Raw genomic sequence first — 19447 nt, 5'->3', positions numbered from 1 at the left:
TTCCAGACGCTGTCACTGACGCCTCTGCCTGCTCCAACGCCGTGGTAACCACTCGCTGATTGAGCATAGCACTGATCTCGATGACACCGAAGCCCTTGTCTCATTTCCTCTGTCTGAACTTGAAGCCGCTGCTTGCATCATGGCCATGGGCACCACCTTGTCACACTGACTTCGACGCGATACTAAAGGGGATGATGGACGGAGTGTTTGAGCAAATCAAACACTCACCCCCAGTCAACTGATCTGGGTTTAATCCATCACCATTCTTTAGCTCACTCCACCACCCCAGTTCAAACATGGCCATATGCAAATCAGTCTGACCCTGTGCCTCATGGGAACAGTCCAGCCGGAACTGCCAAGCCAGGTCTTCCCTGTTCCGGAAACTAGCATCCTGGGACCGGAACCAGGAACCAGAAACATGTTTGAGGAATATAAAGCCTATGATATCACTTACAGTGCCGATAAAATTCAAATGCATGCAGATGGCGCATTGTTATTGGTAACCGATCTGAAAAGTTGCTTCTGCCTATCCTGAATGTATTCGTTTTAGTCCGATTTCAGGTTATAATAATAATCGAACCAGCGTTCTCACAAAAGGGGACAAATTGTCTGTATAACCATACTTTAGGATGCACTTTATTTAAAAAAAAAAAAGGCCAAATGGAATTCCTAACAATCTGGATCATGGTTATCTTGGTCTTTCCAAATACGTCGACCGATGGAACACTCTTTCCCTTAGCCTGTGGTGAACACTAAACGTTCAAGGGATGATGCTCCTGCAGGTTCTGTATAGTCTTGATAGTAGTTGGCATGTGGTACATTTTGAAGGTTTATTAGGTAGCAGGCCTAATAATAAGGTATCTCTGGGGGGGGGGGGATTACCAGCATGTGTTACTCTTTTCGAAAGCTGCAAACAATGTCTCAGGATGAATTTGGCCTTCCACATTTTAGGTGATATCAAAACTGCTTTATTCTAGTTCTCGCTGTTCTCCCATAACCTTTAAGCCATCTTGCACATCAAGGAATATTTAGGAAAGTGCGCCAAAAATATTACCCTACCCTGCATATTTAAATATGGCAGTGCAACACTTTGATATACTTCTCTCAGTAGAGTTTTTTTCAACAAAACATGAATTATATGCAGGATGAAATTTATATTTCGAGATCGAGAACACAACAGAATGGTTGCCTTTCAGTTTATTTGTTCTTGCCCTTTGCTATGTCGCAAGGAGCTGAAAATATTTGTTTGAAGGTTTTATATAGCGCGAACAAGACCCTTTCAGGTATCACAGCTCTTTACATATGTTAAATTACCAAGACCTATACAATCAATATTATAATACTCCAGAAACATTTCAAGATATGGCAGATCCTCAATGAGGGCGGGATCAACACAATGATAGGACAGATAAATCAAACAGTAATATAACGAGCGAGCTATAATCACGAGCAAAGTTGATGAGTCCTGATACGCTCAGAGAGAATTCCAAGGATCTAGGGCAGAAATTTGTTCATATATAGTAGTTTAACTTCTTTCTTGAAAGATACCGTTGAATGATTCAGTCTGGTTTCCGGGGGAAGTGGAGGGGGGGGGGGAGGTCCAAATTCTTGGAGCGATGCCAGAGAAGGCTTTTAGAAGATCTAGAGCCACAGAGAGTTCAAGCTTCTGAGCAAGATAACTTGGAGTATTGAAGTGCAGTGCTTTGTGGGTCATGCATGCAATTTTCAGCTGAATGGTTTTCATCTCTTTGATATGGCAGAACTCTTCTAATTTCCATTTATCTATAGCACCGGGACAGTCGTAGGAGTAGTTGTGCGCTATGTAAAACACCCTCATTCATTCATCTGACATTTTGGTGCTAGCTGACGTCAATTGCTTTTGTGTTGACCTGTTTGTAAGATTTTGAAATCTGGAAATATTTGAATTCGTCACCTACTGGAGACTAATTTCCAGCATGAGTGTAGAGACATTGTCTTTTTCCCATATGATTGATAAAAACCGATCACAACTGTATTTCCTCTTTTTTTTTTTTTTTTTTTTTTTTTTTTTTTTTTTAAGCCACCCATGTCAAGCTGAATGTCCCCTTTAGAAAAATGTTCAATTGATGCAAACAAGGGGCTGCTGGATGTATTAACGTTGAATCAGTGGGTGCGGCATTCATATATCATCTAGGCTGTCACAGTATGAAATATGCAGTAGCGGCTCCTCCGCTAAGGTGGAGGAGTGTTGCCCCACTGCTCTGCAGCAGTAAAAGAAAGTACAAAATAAAATGATAATAACTTAATGGTATTATCATTTTATTTTGTCCTGTGTGAGGGTGTTGGGCTGCAGAGCAGGGGAGGATTGGTAGAACCTTCCTAAATGCGCAATGGCTGTTTGGCTGGCCCTCGTGGGCTGCCCAAAACAGTTGTGCGCACTTTCCCTATTCTCCATGCAGGCTTCATTACAGCCTTCGTGAAGAACATGCCCACCCCTCCAGCCGTTGCCCGAGCGCCATGTCACAGCGCTCAGATCAATCACAATGCTGCATTCCAGTGTTGTGATTGGTCTGTGGAGCCTGGCTGTGCTTCTTGTTCCTGGAATCGGACCCAGGAGAGCAGGAGCCGAGACGCGCGACCCAGCAGCAAGGTAAATGGTTTTTTTTCTATTGCTAACCTGCCCGTCCATCCACCTTTGCTGGCCACCACTGACCATATGTTTCGAATCACATTGGACATCACCTAAGATGTGATTCCTCAGTCTGATCTATATTTGAAATGTAAAGAGTAGAAAGGGTTGGGTGTGTACGTTTGTTTGATTGATTTGATGAGATTTTAGCTTAAATCTGCCTGGTTACTGGTCACATGATTAAAAAAGAAACGGTCACCTTTTTTGCTTACAAAATACATATTGTGTGGGCTTCACCTGCTGTCGTGGAGAATACATTTGTCTTCAATAAAAAAATAAGAAGATCTGGGATAAAAAGGCTGAAAAGCAGGTGGTATTAAACATACCCCTGCTGCAAACCGTTTTTCACTGAAATTCTTTCAGATTGGATACCATTCCCATTTAAGTCCACCTGCACCCTGTTTCTAAAATGTAAATGTTGGATCATGAGTAAGAAAGTATGGGGAATGTTCTAAGACTGAAGTGTGTTACTTGATAGGTTACGGTCTACCAGTCAAAAGCATCTCGGAAATCCACAAAACGGCAGCAGAAACAGACAACCTTTGCAATGGCAGTCCTGGCCTCTGAGAACTATGTAGTGGTCAAATGTGGATGTTTTTCCCTAATCAATCTTTCTCTTGGTATGATGCCTGAGTCAGAAGACTATCTTTCAAGATGTTTCAACAATGGTTTTTGAATTGATGTTTGACTTAGTATCCAGCAAGAGAATTAGTTCAGAATTTGATGGATTACTTACATTGCCCTTTATATTAAACGGCTTATCAATTGCACCTTTCCATGACTTGGTGATCAACCTACAAGATTTAACTCATTTAACAAAGAGTTTCAATATTGCTTCCCATCCGAGAGAATCTGCATTGAATATTATGTCTGGCAGACTATCTGGGCCACCTGCCAGTGAGGGTTTCATAGTTTAACTGTCTAGGGACTAATACCTACTTCTTGTACCAGCATTATGCAGTGATCTAGAGAGTAATCAAGATTATGAAGAGATTTTGTTTAAAAAAAAACTCACACATTTTATATAGATTGGATAGATATCTAATCTTCAAATATGCGGGCCTCCAAACTTTCGGGAAATGCCTTTATCTAATAGTATACCAGAAGCCATAATGTTTTTGTGTTACCCTGCTCTGCTGCTCTTTGCATTTTATAACAGTCATAAGTCTTTCATTTCAGATCTCATTTACCAACGTTTCTCTTGGTTTTATTTACTTTGCAACGCAACCGATTGAGTTGCTTTCTCAGATTAAAACACTCCTGATCAAATCACTCTGAAAGGGTTCAAAATCTTTTTGTGCCAGGGGTGTTTCGAGGATTAAAATCTGCTTTCAAACAATACAGCCAGTTATACCGCTCTATATCAAAGGAGCTAATGAACATAGCTTTTCAAATTTGATCTTAAATAATTCCTGCAGATTGCCTTTGAAAATTATGACTTGTGTTCTATGACTATATACAGAGTTAACCGTAAAAGTGGCTTCGTGTTTTTAATGTGTTTTCCCCTTAAAGTTATCTCCAAGGTGAGATAATCACAGACTCCAAGGCCAATCTCTTTCAAAATTTTATAAAGTTTAAACTAATCTGATGAAACAAACAAATAGTCAATTAGACCTATTTCCTTGTCGTATCTAAATGTGCCTGTGGATGGGCTATCACTAAAAATGACTATTAAGATGGAATTAGTCAATAAAACTTGATTGGCTCTACCAGAACTATTGCCTACGGCTAATGCAGAGTTTGGGATTCCATACATTATCAGTTGATCTTGCATAACTTCATCAAGATAACATAATGGCATTTTTAAATATAAATCGGCTGCCATTAGTAATATTGATTGTTAGATCTGAGGGTCGCTCGTTGACAATGATTATCACCTTTGTCCAAATAAGGACCCTTACTTCTAAGTCAGGATAAGGGGATTACACTCCTTAATAACCCCTGCTCATCCCCTAGGTAGCTTGGCACGAGCAGACAGGCTTATCTCAGAGGCAGTGTGTTAAGCATTTGTGAATATACACTGTAATAGTCAAGTCAAGTCATAAAATTTGTATAGCGCACTACATACCCAGAGGGTTTCAAGGCGCTTAGGAAGGGGAGGAGGATTATTTGTCAAAAATCCACGTTTTAAGCTGCTTTCTGAACGCTAGGTGGTTCTGGGTGAGGCGAAGGTAAGCGGGGAGTGAGTTCCATGTTTTAGCAGCCAGGTATGAAAAGGATCTGCCTCCCATGGTGGTCTTGTTGATGCGAGGTACAGTGGCGAAGGCTTGGCTGGAAGAGCGAAGCTGGCGGGAGGGGGTGTAGAAGGACAGTCGAGAGTTGAGGCAATCTGGTCCGATGTCGTAGAGTGATTTGTGTGCGTGGGTAAGCAGTCGGAAAGTGATCCTCTTATTGACGGGTAGCCAGTGGAGGTCTTTAAGGTGACCAAAGATGTGTTCGTTGCGTGGGATGTCTAATATCAACCTGGCTGAGGCGTTTTGGATTCGTTGTAGTTTCTTCTGGAGTTTAGCGGTGGTACCTGCGTAGAGGGTGTTTCCGTAGTCCAGTCGGCTCGTGACTAGAGCGTGGGTGACTGTTTTCCTTGTTTCGGAGGGGATCCAGCGAAATGTTTTTCTGAGCATGCGAAGAATGTTAAAGCAGGAAGAGGATACGGCGCTGACTTGTCTGTTCATTGAGAGTGAAGAATCCAGGATGACGCCAAGGTTCCGTGCGTGGTCTGTCGGGATGGGTGCTTTTCCGAGGGCTTCCGGCCACCAGGAGTCGTCCCATGCAGAGGGGGATGTACCTAAGATGAGGACTTCTGTTTTGTCTGAGTTCAGTTTCAGACGGCTTTGTTTCATCCATTCGGCGACTTCTTTCATTCCTTCGTGTAAGTTAGTTTTGGCGGTGCTGGGGTCCTTGGTGAGAGAAAGGATCAGTTGAGTGTCATCCGCGTAAGAGATGATGTTGAGGTTGTGTTGGCGGGCGATGGCCGCGAGGGGGCTCATGTATACGTTGAAGAGGGTGGGACTGAGTGAGGATCCTTGAGGTACGCCGCAGATGACTTCAGAGGCCTCGGACTTGAATGGTGGGAGGCGGACTCTCTGGGTTCTTCCGGTGAGGAACGAGGTGATCCAATCAAGTGCTTTTCCTTGGATTCCGATGTTATTGAGGCGTTGTAGAAGGGTGCTGTGGCAGACTGTGTCGAATGCTGCAGAGAGGTCGAGGAGGATGAGGGCGACTGTGTCACCATTGTCCAGTAGAGTTCGAATGTCGTCTGTTGCTGCGATGAGGGCGGTCTCAGTGCTGTGTTTGGCTCGGAAGCCAGATTGTGAGGGGTCGAGGGATTTGTTGGCTTCGAGGAAGGCGGCGAGCTGGTTGTTGACGGCTTTCTCGATGACTTTGGCCGGGAATGGAAGAAGCGAGATGGGGCGGTAGTTTTTGAGTTCGGTGGGGTCTGCTGTTGGTTTTTTCAGAAGGGCGGTGAGTTCAGCGTGTTTCCAGTCTTCAGGGAAGGTGGCGGAGTTGAAGGAGCAGTTGATGACGTCTCGGAGGTGCGGTGCTATGACGGAGTCAGCTTTGTTGAAGATGTGGTGAGGGCATGGGTCAGTGGGGGATCCAGAGTGGATGGAATTCATCAGGCGGATGGTGTCCTCAGTGGAGATTGGGTTCCAGGCGTTAAGGGTGTTTACGGGGGGAAGATGGTCAGCAGATGGTAGGGTGGGTTGGCTTCCGGGTTGGTTGTCAAAGCTGTTGTGGATGTCAGCAATCTTGTTGTGGAAAAAAGAAGCTAGGGAGTCGCAGAGGGTTTGAGAGGGGGTGATGTCGTTGGAGTTGGCCGATGGGTTGGAGAGTTCCTTGACGATGTTGAAAAGTTCCTTGCTGTTGTGGGCGTTGTTGTCAAGTCGATCCTTGAATGCTGTTTTCTTGGCTTTTCGGATCAGTTGGTGGTGAGTGCGGGTGGCGCTTTTGAAGGCGTCCTTGTTGCTGGTGGATGGGTCTTTTTTCCAGGCCTTTTCAAGGGAGCGGCATAGTTTCTTGGACTTCTTGAGATCATCGTTGAACCATGAGGCCTTCTTGTTGCCAAGTTTGTGTTGACGTTTTTTCAGTGGTGCTAAGGAGTCGGCGGTGTTGGATAACCAAAGGGTGAGGTTGGAGGCGGCTTCGTTGGCGTTAGAAGAGAGGGCTGGGGAGGTTCGAAGGAGCGATGCGGAGATCTGATCCGTGGTGATTTTGTTCCAGTTTCTTTGTAGGGTTGGTTGGAGGTGGATGATGGGTTTCGGCTTGTTGTAGGTGAAGTGAACACAGCTGTGGTCAGTCCAGAGGAGATCCGTAGTGTGGCTGAAGGAGATATGGTTGCTGGAGGTGAAGATGGGGTCCAGTGTGTGACCTGCGATGTGGGTGGGAGAAGTGACCAGTTGTTTAAGTCCGAGGTTGGCGAGGTTGTCTAAGAGGGTGGCGGAGTTGCGGTCGTTGATCTTTTCGAGGTGAAAGTTGAGGTCTCCCAGAAGGATGTAGTCTTTGGAGGGGAGCGCGTGTGGGGTGATGAAGTTCGTGATGTCTTCACTGAATTTTGCGCGGGGTCCTGGTGGTCTGTAGAGGAGGGTGCCTCTAAGAGTTGTCTTGGGGTCGGTGTGGATCTGGAAGTGAAGGTGTTCGGAGTTAGCGAGGTTGGCGTCAGAGCTGGTAGAGATGCGGATGGATTTCTTATGGACGATAGCGATTCCTCCTCCTGTGTGGCCGGTACGGTCCTTGCGTGTGATCTTATAGTCATCAGGGATATCGATGGTGATGTCTGGGGCGGAGGAAGCGTTCATCCATGTTTCCGTTAGGAAGGCGACGTCTGGAGAGATGGTGTCTAGTAGATTCCATAGGTCAATGGCGTGTCTGTGGATCGAGCGGGTGTTGAGAAGGATGCATTGTAGGTGGTTGGGGTCGGGAATCTGTGGTGTGGTCGTAGCGGAGATGTTGTCGGTCCCGCTGAATTTGCAGGAGTAGCAGGAGAAAGGTCCATGGGTGTGTCCAGGAGCGGCTTGGACGCAGTTGGGGGCGCGACCGGGGTTGAGGGCTAGGAGGGTGGCGGCATCGTAGGTAACGCGGGGGGGCTGGGCAGCGCGAGGGGCAGGGGGTCCGGCGCTGGGCGCGGTCCAGGCGCGGACGGGCGTAGACGGGCTTACCTTTGGCGCACCTTCGGCGCGGATTGGGCGCGGTCGCTGCGCGTGGACGCTGCGCGAATCTACAACTGTCATAAGTGGATGGAGAGGAGGGAGGGGCGAGGGGTGGTCAGCAGGGAGGCGGGAGCTGGGCGGGGACTGGTCGGGGAAGGCACAGGAAGCAAACAACAACAACAACAGCGATCCCAAAATGGCCTCAGCCGATATCTATTCAGAATGGGGCACAGAAGTCGAATTGCGCGATCTGACCAACAAAGGCACCGGTGAGATCAGGCAGACAACCGCGACAGCAGCGCTACAATAATCTAGATGCCAGGCGATCAACAGCAGCGCTATAATGCAGGCGGAGCGCTAAGACACAGCGAGGTTCCTTCCTTAAGGTAGGTAAAGTTACACTCTGTGGGTACTTGCGTAGGAGCGAGGTGGGGAAGCAGGGGTACTTCAGCAGGCAGACAGGAGCGGGGAGCAGCGTCTGGAGCGACCGTGTCTGTTGAAAACAGGACGGTCACAGCGCTGTAGCAGGCGAGAGGGGCAAATGGAGTCAGTGGGAGGGGTGGTCAGCAGGGAGGCGGGAGCTGGGCGGGGACTGGTCGGGGAAGGCACAGGAAGCAAACAACAACAACAACAACAGCGATCCCAAAATGGCCTCAGCCGATATCTATTCAGAATGGGGCACAGAAGTCGAATTGCGCGATCTGACCAACAAAGGCACCGGTGAGATCAGGTAGACAACAGCGACAGCAGCGCTACAATAATCTAGATGCCAGGCGATCAACAGCAGCGCTATAATGCAGGCGGAGCGCTAAGACACACCAATGCAGCAGCGCTACAACACTCCAGATGCCAGGTGATCAACAGCAGCGCTATAATGCAGGCGGAGCGCTAAGACACACCAATGCAGCAGCGCTATAACACTCCAGATGCCAGGTGATCAACAGCAGTGCTATAATGCAGGCGGAGCGCTAAGACACAGCGAGGTTCCTTCCTTAAGGTAGGTAAAGTTACACTCTGTGGGTACTTGCGTAGGAGCGAGGTGGGGAAGCAGGGGTACTTCAGCAGGCAGACAGGAGCGGGGAGCAGCGTCTGGAGCGACCGTGTCTGTTGAATACAGTGAAAACACAACAGATGGACACCACACAGGTTTTATAAAAATAAGTATTCTTTATATAGACTGAAACACAAGACCACAAACTACAAAAATCCACAATACGACACTTAAGATTACTTAAAAGGTGATTAAAGTCTCTTAGTTCAAGTTGTTGGTAAATGCGACAAAGTTCTCAACAAAGTACCTGGATGCATAACGCAAAGTGAACAAAAGGCTTGCAAAAGGGGAGATGCGTCGGTTCCGTGACCCGGGGGAATGGTTGGGTCCTTTCTCAATGCTTCCGCAGAGTAGGGGACTCGTCGTGAGCCTTATAGGTGAGGATGTGATGCGTAGATTCTCGGCCTGCGGGCCCGTTGCGTTGCGCAAGATGGCGCCTTGATGCAATGCGACGATCCGGTTGCGATGTGAGAAGATGGCGCCCTTGATGTGGCGTTACGATGACGCCCTGGCAACCTTGTGACAACTCTGTACTCTGGAGCCGCGACAGGCCCTGCGACGCGCTACTCGGGTGATGCGATGGCGACTCTCTCGATGGCGTCACGCTTCTCCGGTGATGCGACAGCAGGCAGCTTCGATGAACACCGGCTTCCAGGGAGATGCGATGAAGGCCCGCTTCTCTGGCGTTGCGATGATTTCAGCTGCGGCGGTGACGCGCTTCTACTCGATGTGTCGCGCTTCCAGCTCCCAGCGGCACGCAAATGTCTGGAGTCAGAATTCCCAGCAAGGAAATTCAGGAGGGAGCTGGAGGTGAAGGCTTTTGTCCCTGAGACTTCAGCAGGAGGCAAGCACAGTTCAAGCCCTTGGAGAATATTCTGTAGATGAAAGTTCCTTCTCCTTCTCCTTGGCAATGAAGCAACCACTGCGGGCCAACCCAGCAAACAGCACACTGGCAGATGGGCAGTCCAAACTCCTGCAGCTTCCTTGGTTCTTCTCCTTGGCAGAAAGGTTTCTTGTTCCAGAAGTGATCTAATTTCTTGGGATCAGGGTCCCAATATTTATACCCCCAAATCCTTTGTTCTCTGAAGGCAGAGAGGCCTCTGCCTAGTCCAAACCAGTTCCTGAGCACTTTGTTTACATGACTCTCTTCTTCCTTTCACTGTGCAGGGCAGAGACATTAGCCGCTCCACAGGAGGTGGAGCCAGCACAGGGGAGGGAAGATACAGCTCTGGAGCACTCTGTTGACATGATTCCTCCTCTCCTTTCACAGTGCAGGGCAGAGACATCCAACAAGCCACAGCGGGTGGAGCCAGCATTGTAGAGGGAAGGCCCAGCCCTATTCAGGTCCCAGGTGTAACTCCTCCCTCCCATCTAGATACAGATCTCTCTATTCACCACTGGTCTGCCCCAGCCTGTCTCCTGGAATTCCCCAGCCCTGTCACACACAAACCCAGACAAGGAATACACAATCCAGCAGAGACAGGCTCAAATGGCTTGGTAGGCAAATACCTGCTTTCTAAAAGTGGTATTTGCAAACACAGAATATTAAAATAAACTTTACTAAAAGATGTACTTTATTATTCAGTTCAGGCATACTAAATTCGAATTTCTACCATGTTCCCTGAGTCAGTTAAGATTATAAGAATGTAATAAGCTAACTGCCCATTCTAGCCTATGAGAACAGGTATCCTTCAATAGTGAAAAACGAAAATGGCTGTAATTCACTATTAGAACATGCTACACACATCAGAGCATGTCCTACCTTATACTTACAATGCACCCCTGCCCTTGGGCCTACCATAGGGGTGTCTAATATGAAGAAAAGGGAAGGTTTAGGGACTGGCAAGTGGGTGCACTTGGCCAAGTCGACATGGCAGTGCTAGACTGCACACAGGCCTTGCAATGGCAGGCCTCAGACACACTTTACAAGCTGCTTCTGTGGGTGGCACATCCAGTGCTGCAAGCCCACCAGCAGCATTTAATTTACAAGTCCTGGGCACACATGGTGCACTGTACTAGGGGCTGACAAATAAATCAAATAACCCAATCATGGAATCCAATCGGTATATCAATTTAACATGGGGAGCACTTGCACTGTGGCACTGATTAGCAGTGGCACAGTGCCCAGAGCATAAATCCAGCAAAAAATATCAAAACAGAGGAGGCAATCCGTCAAAAATGGAAGGGAGACTCACGCCAATGATGTCAGGTCTAACATTGATGTTGGAAATCATCTCATAACCAAGCCTCCAAGGTTCCTTTATCCATCCTCAGTGTATTTGGAGGAATGTATGCTTTTCAAACACACTATTGAACAATAATCACTCTGAGAATTGTGTTCCAGAACCGTACATGCTAATAGGCAATTACAGGTTATTTAAAAAGTTAAGACTTTAGTAGCAAAGACTTCTGACATCAAGCAAGGGTGCGCTCAAGCCAGGCGTCCCCCACCCCTCCCTTACGTAGTGAAACAAGAGTGGGTAGGAGTGCAGTCGTTTGTTATGACAGTTTATTCTTCTTTGGGCACACGTTCCAGTACTTCCCGGGTAAGACGTTGGTAGTTCGGGGTTGGGAAAGTAGGGATAGTTAAATTGAAACCAAAGGAGGAAAAGGAAAAGAAGTCGATATGACCAGGGTACCTTTGTGGTGGTTATGCTTCGCCTCGGGTTTGGATCTTCTTCAGCGGAAAAAGGAGGTGTGGCCCGTTCATCTCCTCAGGAGGAAACTGGAAAAGAACAAAAGAAAAGAAATAGTCCGGCCGCTGTCCTAGCGGTATAAAAGGGGGAAAAAGTTCTCCTGTCACCCTATCTTTGTAAGGAGTCTAAGTGCCGGGGTTAATTAGCGTGGTGTGGCCCGTAAACCTGCCTAGCAACCCTTTCATGAAAAATACCATGCTGGGGCACTTGCCTGAAGCCACGACCCTCCTGGGTTTTGTGGAGGGTAGTCCCAGCCTCCAATTAACTTGTTGGAGTGTTGGACTCACGGGCGTTGCTCCCTGAGCGTTCTCCTGCGATGTGATCCTCCTCTTCTCGGAACGGTCATCCGGTCGCCACCGACTCCTCTGCTTCTTCCCCGTGAATACGAGCCTCTCCTTCTTTGGTTCTGTTCTCCACGACTCCTTCCTTCTCCAACTCTTTCTTCTCTAGCCTTCCGGCCACTGGCGTCTTTACGCTGCTCCAGGCCCCGCCCTCCTGGGCCTTCTTCATCGGTCAGGAAGTGCCTGCCTGCCCTGTGAGAGTGCACAGTCCACTTCTGAATGGGGACATGGCGGCCGCCATGTTGGTACTGTCTGGATACTCTTCTGTCCCGGGAGGGGATCTATCACACACCAGTATCAACATGCCACAATAGGGGTGACTCATCTTTTTTGATTGAGCATGTTTTACTCATCACAAAGCTATCACACGTGGGGCTTGTCCATAACCATGTTTCTTAAAAAATCAAAATGGAATATTTCTCTAGGTTTATCTCTTGAATGTTTTAATTCAGCAACATCTTCAAACAATGAATATTCTTATCAGGACACTTGTACTTGCGGATTACGCCTTGACCTAAAAACAATTGCTGAACTTACTTTGACGATGCGGCTGCTGTTACACCATGTATTTAACTTACAAGAAGGTGTTTGATTTGATATGTCAAACAAATCTTTTCGTATTGATACTGTAATGTTCCCGCTAGGTAGGCCGAACCATCCAGACAATTCCTACTTCTTCCAAGGTTTATTTTGTGAGGAGTCATACAAATCAATTTGGGGAGATACCAACACACCATGTTTGCTTAGAAAAGAAGTTGCACGCCCATAGTTTTCTAAATAGCATAGCTCTCCTCTAGGTCCTTAAATTGCAAGGGTGACCATTTTAGAGTAGAACAAAACTCTCCTAACCGTGTACCCTTTAACCTTACAAAATCACACTAGACTTAAATCTCTAGAATTTAAATTGTTCATGGCCATGGTGACCTGAAAGGCAGCAAGGAGTTTGGTTCTGTTCAGTGTGTGAAGCTGTACTCGTCTGCATAAGAGGGGGTTGCTACATGGACAATGATATCTTCTTCCATCCTGTTACCTATTTCACAATTCTTTTCTTGATGCTTTGACCTTTTACCATTTAGCTTTTCTTTTTCTGTTCCTTTAGAGTAGTCTTTATTGGAACCAAATTCGATGGTTTGGGACCCATTATCTAGTTGGAGTAGGCCGAAAATATTCTATTACCATCTGGGAAATCTAAGCGTACTGGACTTGCTACGAAAATTGGTATCTAGGGAAGGCTTCCCATTAGATTACATTTTTCTCTTTTTCAGTTAATATGGATTAGAAAGACTGACCTTTGACAGTCCCCTATTCTTGCTAAATCTTCTTCCAATTTTGTAAACTAGGGCAGGAAGGCGGGAAATGAATGCGTTTTGAGATTCCACTAATTGCTTATCACTCAAACTCCAATTGAAAAGCAAACTTATCAAACTTATCTTTGTATCCTGCTTATATCTATTAACTAATCTTGCTCTTAAGTACGTTGATTTGTTTGGCTTGTTGAGTGTTTGCCATGACCAAAGCATTAAACATTCCCTGAAATGTGCTATGCATTAATGATCGTATATTAAGCATTGTTATTTTTGGCACGGCCCCTGTGTCTTGAAGTCCGATAGAGGTAATTTGCCTGCATGCCTTTTGAATAAATCAGTTCATATTCTGTAGCAAGTGAGTGGACTGTTATTAAATTAAAACTTTCATGCTGAGTAGGGAGACATTTTCATTAGATACTCACCAAGGATACGGAGAGAGAGAGAAGTGAGGCTCTCGGGTCACTCCGTTTAAGAAAATTCTCTTTAACAGTTTCAGTATCTAAGTTAAATATGTATTTGCAGGGAAGCAAAGAACGGCAGCATAATATTGGTGAAGGGTAAAAGGTCAGGTGACATTTGCACTGTCAAGCCTGGACAAAAAAATCAGTGTAGATTAATGACTACGGTCCTCCCATGTGTACTGCTGCCAGAGAAAACAAGCATTTACAATGCAACGGTTATGTTATGTTATGCTAAATAAGCGCTCAGCTACTCGGACCGAGTGTCCCGGTGCTATCAGACCCAGCGCAACACAACCAACATGACAGAGGGGGATCACTTACAGAACAGCCATGTCTTCAGCTCCTTCCTAAAAGACAGTAAGGTCACACATTTTCTTAATGACAATGGCAGTGCATTCCAGGCTCAGGGTGCAAGATGGCCAAAAGAGCGACCCCCGATGCGAGCACGCCTCACTGCCGGGATCGTAGCCAGTGAAAGGGACGCCGAGGGAAGTGCTCTAGATGGAACCTGAAAACCCAGCCGCTCCCTTAGGTAGCCAGCGCCAATGCCATGGAGAGCCTTAACCCCTTCGCTGCTAGGCCTTTTCCCCTCCTGTGCTAAGCCTTTTTTTGGCGATTTGGGGTAGTGCGCGCTTAGACCCTTGTAACTTTTTGACCACATAAGGTATCCACGCCAAATTTGCGTCCTTTCTCCCAACATCATGTGTATTCTAAAGGCGCCCAGGGTTTGTGGATTCCCTTGGAGGGGTCCCAGAAATTAACTAAAATGTAGTGTTTTTTTTTGTTTTTTTTCAGAAAAATGGGAAAAACGGGCTGCAAATGAAAGCCTCTGGGTTTTTCCCTGAAAAAGTTATCAAAAAAGGGTTTGTGGGGCTGAAATCTCCATTTTCTCAGCTTTTAGGGAATGACAGTCTTTTGTCAGAGAACCAACATTTTTCACACAGTTTTGGCATTTTTCTGGGACATAGCCTATTTTTGCTATTTTTAGAGCTTTCCACCTCCTTCCAGTTAATGGTAGAAATGAGTTTGAAAGCAATAATGGATCCTGGAAAGCTGTACATTTTCGAAAAGTAGACAAAATTCTGAATTCAGAAAGGGGTAATTTGTCTAAATCCATGAAAGTTTCTTTATAGAAACTAACAGTTAAATATTGGAATATTTGAAAATTTGTTGAAAAAAACAGCCTTTTGTCTCAACGTTTTCACCTATACCTTTTTCTAATTTTGACAGCTCTTGGAAAGCAATATACCGTTACATTGGTTAGATCTTCCTGGTTGTGGGGATATATAGGACTTGTAGTTTCACCAAGAACCCGACGAACCCAGATCCAAAAACTGAGCAGCAACTTGCAATGGTATTTTTTTCATTTACTGGGTATAGAGCACTTTGTCTTGGAAAATGTATACATGGAAAAATCTGTATGAAAGACAATTATGTATTTCTGAATTGGGTACAAATTATAGAGTTCAGAAACAGTATATAATTGCACATTTTCAAACTTGGGAATACTCATACTAGCATGAGAATTATTGGTCATTTTTCAGAAATATTTTCTTTTACACTATCTTTCATTGAAAGGGAGAAATGCATGAAAGCTCATTTGGTAATAACAGTTGATTTACAAATCTGAATTACCCCAAGTCTCCCGATAAAAACGGTACCTCACTTGTGTGGGTCGGCCTTTTGCCTGCGACAGGAAACGGCGCAAAATGCAAAGTGGTCACACCTCAATTTTTTCAGTTACAAATTGACCCTTTTTTGGCAAAGTGCCTACCTGTAGTTTTTGCACCCTAGCTCTGCCGGCACCTAGGGAAACTTAGCAAACCTATACATTTTTGAAAAGTAGACACCCAGGGGAATTCAGGATGGGGTGACTCGACTGCCTACCACCAGGTTTTGTTACCCAGAATCCCTTGCAGAGCTAAGAATTTGACAAAAAAACACATTTTCCTCACATTTTTGTGGAGGAAAGTTCTGGATTGTGCGTGTATCAACAAATTTCCACCCACCCAGTGTTCCTCCAGGTCTCCCGTAAAAAAGGTACCTCACTTGCGTGGGTAGGCATAGTGGCTGCGACACGAAACAGCGCAAAACGCAACGTGGTCGCACCTCAATTTCCCAGTGAAATCTTGCGCTCTTAGGACAAAGAGACTACCTTTTGTTTTTGAGCCCTAGCTCTGCCAGCACCTAGGGAAACCTAGCAAACCTATACATTTTTGAAAAGTAGACACCCAGGGGAATTCAGGATGGGGTGACTCGACTGCCTACCACCAGGTTTTCTTACCCAGAATCCCTTGCAAATCTAAGAATTGGACAAAAAAAACACATTTTCCTCACATTTCTGTGGAGGAAAGTTCTGGAATCTGCATGGATCAACATATTTCCACCCACCCAGCGTTCCCCCAGGTCTCCTGAAAGAAATGGTACCTCACTTGCGTGGGTAGGCATAGTGGCTGCGACAGGAAACAGCGCAAAACGCAACATGGTCGCACTTCAATTTCCCAGTGAAATCTTGCACTTTTTGGACAAAAAGACTACCTTTTGTTTTTGCGCCCTAGATCTGCCAGCACCTAGGGAAACCTAGCAAACCTATACATTTTTGAAAACTAGACACCCAGGGGAATTCAGGATGGGGTGACTCGTCTGCCTACCCCCAGGTTTTGTTACCCAGAATCCCTTGCAAAGCTAATATTTTGACAAAAAAAACACATTTTCCTCACATTTCTGTGGTGGAAAGTTCTGGAATCTGCGTGGATCAACAAATTTCCACCCACCCAGCGTCCCCCCAGGTCTCCCGAAAAAAATGGCACCTCAGTTGCGTGGGTAGGCATAGTGGCTGCAACAGGAAACGGTTCAAATCGAACGGTGGTGAATTTACAACACCCAATTGCAAAACAACCTTGATTTTTGGGGGGGGGCACCTGAGTTTTTGGCCCGGGGCTCGGTGGTATTCTTTGGAAAGTACCAAACCCAAACAGTTCTGAAAAGTAGACACCTGGGGGAGTCCAGGGAGGTATGGCATTCGTAGGTCCCCCAATGTTTTCCTACCCAGAACTCCTTGCAAACCTTAAAATTAGGTAAAAATATCACTTTTCCAAACTTTTTTGCGTGGGATCTCGGTGCCGGCAAAGATGCCCTACCACCCAGCGTTCACCTTGTTCTCCCGAGTAAAAGGATACCTCACTTGTGTGGGTGCCCCAAAGCAGAACAGTCCAAAAATGAATTTTGAAAAAGTAGTATTTAAGTTTTACAAGTTAAGCCCCCCTGCCTTAGTCACAGGCCTTGGGCCCACCCACACAAGTGAGGTATCATTTTACTCGGGAGAACAAGGGGAACGCTGGGTGGTAGGACATTTGTGCGGACACGGAGATCCCACGCAAAAATGTATGGAAAACTTTTTTTTAACCTAAATTTATGGTTTGCAGGGATTTCTGGGTAGGAAAACATTGGGGGACCCACGCATGCCATACCTCCCTGGACTCCCCCTGGTGTCTAGTTTTCAGAACTGTTTGGGTTTGGTAGTTTCCAAAGATGCCCGCCGAGCCCCGGTCCAAAAACTCATTGTATCTCATGGTATTGACATTCAATACAGCCAGCTTTTGCAAGAGGGGTTACCTGGGTTTTTGGACTCGTGCTAGACGGCCATCTAGGGAAACCTACCAAACCCACACATTTCTGACAAGTAGACACCCGGGGGCTTCCAAGGAGGTATGGCTTGCGTGGATCCTTCAACGTTCCTTTACCCAGAATCCCTTGCAAACATCAATTTTTGCTGAAAAAATCAGTTTTTTCACACTTTTTTTGTGTGGGAAAGCGTGGCGTCACTGGGCTCACACAAATTTCCTCTCACCCAGCGTTCCCCCAGGTCTCCCGATAAAAATGGTACCTCACTTGCATGGGTAGGCATAGTGGCTGCAACAGGAAACGGTCCAAATCGTACGGTGGAGAATTAAGTTTTCAATTTGAGAGCGTGGGATTCAAGGAAATTGTGACAGACAATTTCAAGTTTGCAGGAGATTGTGGATAAAAATCAACAATAGAATTCACCAGAAAGACATGACCATATACTTCCATGGTTTAAAAATGTCTAAATTTAGTAAGTTATTTATAGCTATAATGTACACAGTAACAGAGTTACTCAAAAGTCAAACATTCAAGCACGGCTAACTATTCCTCAAAGACACACACATACAGGTTGGATTTGGCACGAGGGCGAGTGATTGTTCAGTACAATAAATTTTATTAACAAGATATTTCAAAAAATGAAATGCTCTGTCAATAAATAAATGCATAAAAACCGAACCAGTGACTGGCAACTCGTGAGATGTAAAGCCACGACAAGGCACCAACCGTTTTACAGGCCATTCACGCACCTTTCATACCTGATACAAACCAGACCATTGACACCATCCGGAAGGAACAGCAACACATTACAACAATCACAATAAGGGACAAGGTACACCCTACTTCAGAAAGAGATAAAAGACAAACATTACTGCACAGCCATCTAATCCGCAAGCACACACACATTCTGGTTGGATTTGGCATGAGGGTGAGTGATGATTCAGTGCATACAATTGTATTCGCAAGTAATTTCACAAAAATGAAATACACTGCGTATAATTGAAGTATGATAAACTGAACCACTGACTCACAGCTCGTGAGCTGTAAAGCCACGTCAAGGCACCAACCTCTTTACAGGCCATTCATACACCTTTCGTACGTGTGACCCATACAAAACATTCACACCGCCAGCCGCGGACCCATCACATTTCAACACTCACACCAGCAGACAGCGCCATTCGAGGGCCCATCACTTTCACACGCCCACATTTCTGACATTGCAACAACACAAAATGATGGACTGCGTGGAGTGTCACTCAACTAGCAGTGTGTGTAGTGACCAACAGAAAGTAACTACTCACACACCGCCAGCCGAGTGCCAGTCCACCGACACCACCATCCAAGCACCAGACCATGCACACCGCCAGCCAAACACCACTCAGCGCACACCGACAGCCAAGTACCACTCCACACACACCACCAGCCAAGCACCACTCCACGCACACCGCAAGCCAAGCACCACTCCACACACACCACCAGCCAAGCACCACTCCATGCACAGACAGCAAAGTACCACTCCACGCACACCACCAACCAAGCGCCACTCCACACACAGCACCAGCCAAGCGCCACTCCACGCACACCATCCAGCCAAGCGCCAATCCACACACACCGCCAGCCAAGCACCACTCCGTGCACGGACAGCCAAGAACCACTCCACGCACACCATCCAGAAAAGCGCAACTCCACGCACACCGCAAGCCAAGCACCACTCCGCATACACAGCCAGCCAAGCACCACTCCACGCACACCACCAGCCAAGTACCACTCCACGCACACCACCAGCCAAGCGCCACTCCACACACACCACCAGCCAAGCGCCACTCCACACACACCGCCAGCCAAGCGCCACTCCGTGCACAGACAGCCAAGCGCCACTCCACACACACCGCCAGCCAAGCTCCAGCCCAGGCACACCACCAGCCAAGCACCAATCCCAACACACCACCAGGCAAGCACAAGACCACGCATACCGCCAACCAAACAGACCACGCACACCGCCAGCCAAGCACCAAGTCCACAGACACCGCCAGCCAAGCGCCAAACCATGCACACCGTCAGACAATGGACACTACACGCAAACCAACATCATACCTTAGTTTTTTTTAAAACACAAATAAAAAACAGAAACAAATTGCAAATTGATACAAAT

At 46.4% G+C, this 19447-nt stretch overlaps 1 protein-coding gene across 1 annotated transcript in view; it reads left to right on the top strand.

The window, feature by feature from the left end:
• Window positions 1–19447, top strand: part of WASHC1 (WASH complex subunit 1) — a 472355-nt gene that overhangs the window by 246767 nt on the left and 206141 nt on the right. The gene's annotated exons all lie outside the window — the stretch shown is intronic.

This window comes from Lissotriton vulgaris, unplaced genomic scaffold (genome assembly GCF_964263255.1).
Source record: "Lissotriton vulgaris unplaced genomic scaffold, aLisVul1.2 SCAFFOLD_1850, whole genome shotgun sequence".
Taxonomy (NCBI): Eukaryota; Metazoa; Chordata; class Amphibia; order Caudata; family Salamandridae; genus Lissotriton; species Lissotriton vulgaris.
This window is presented reverse-complemented; position numbering and strand designations above follow the sequence as displayed.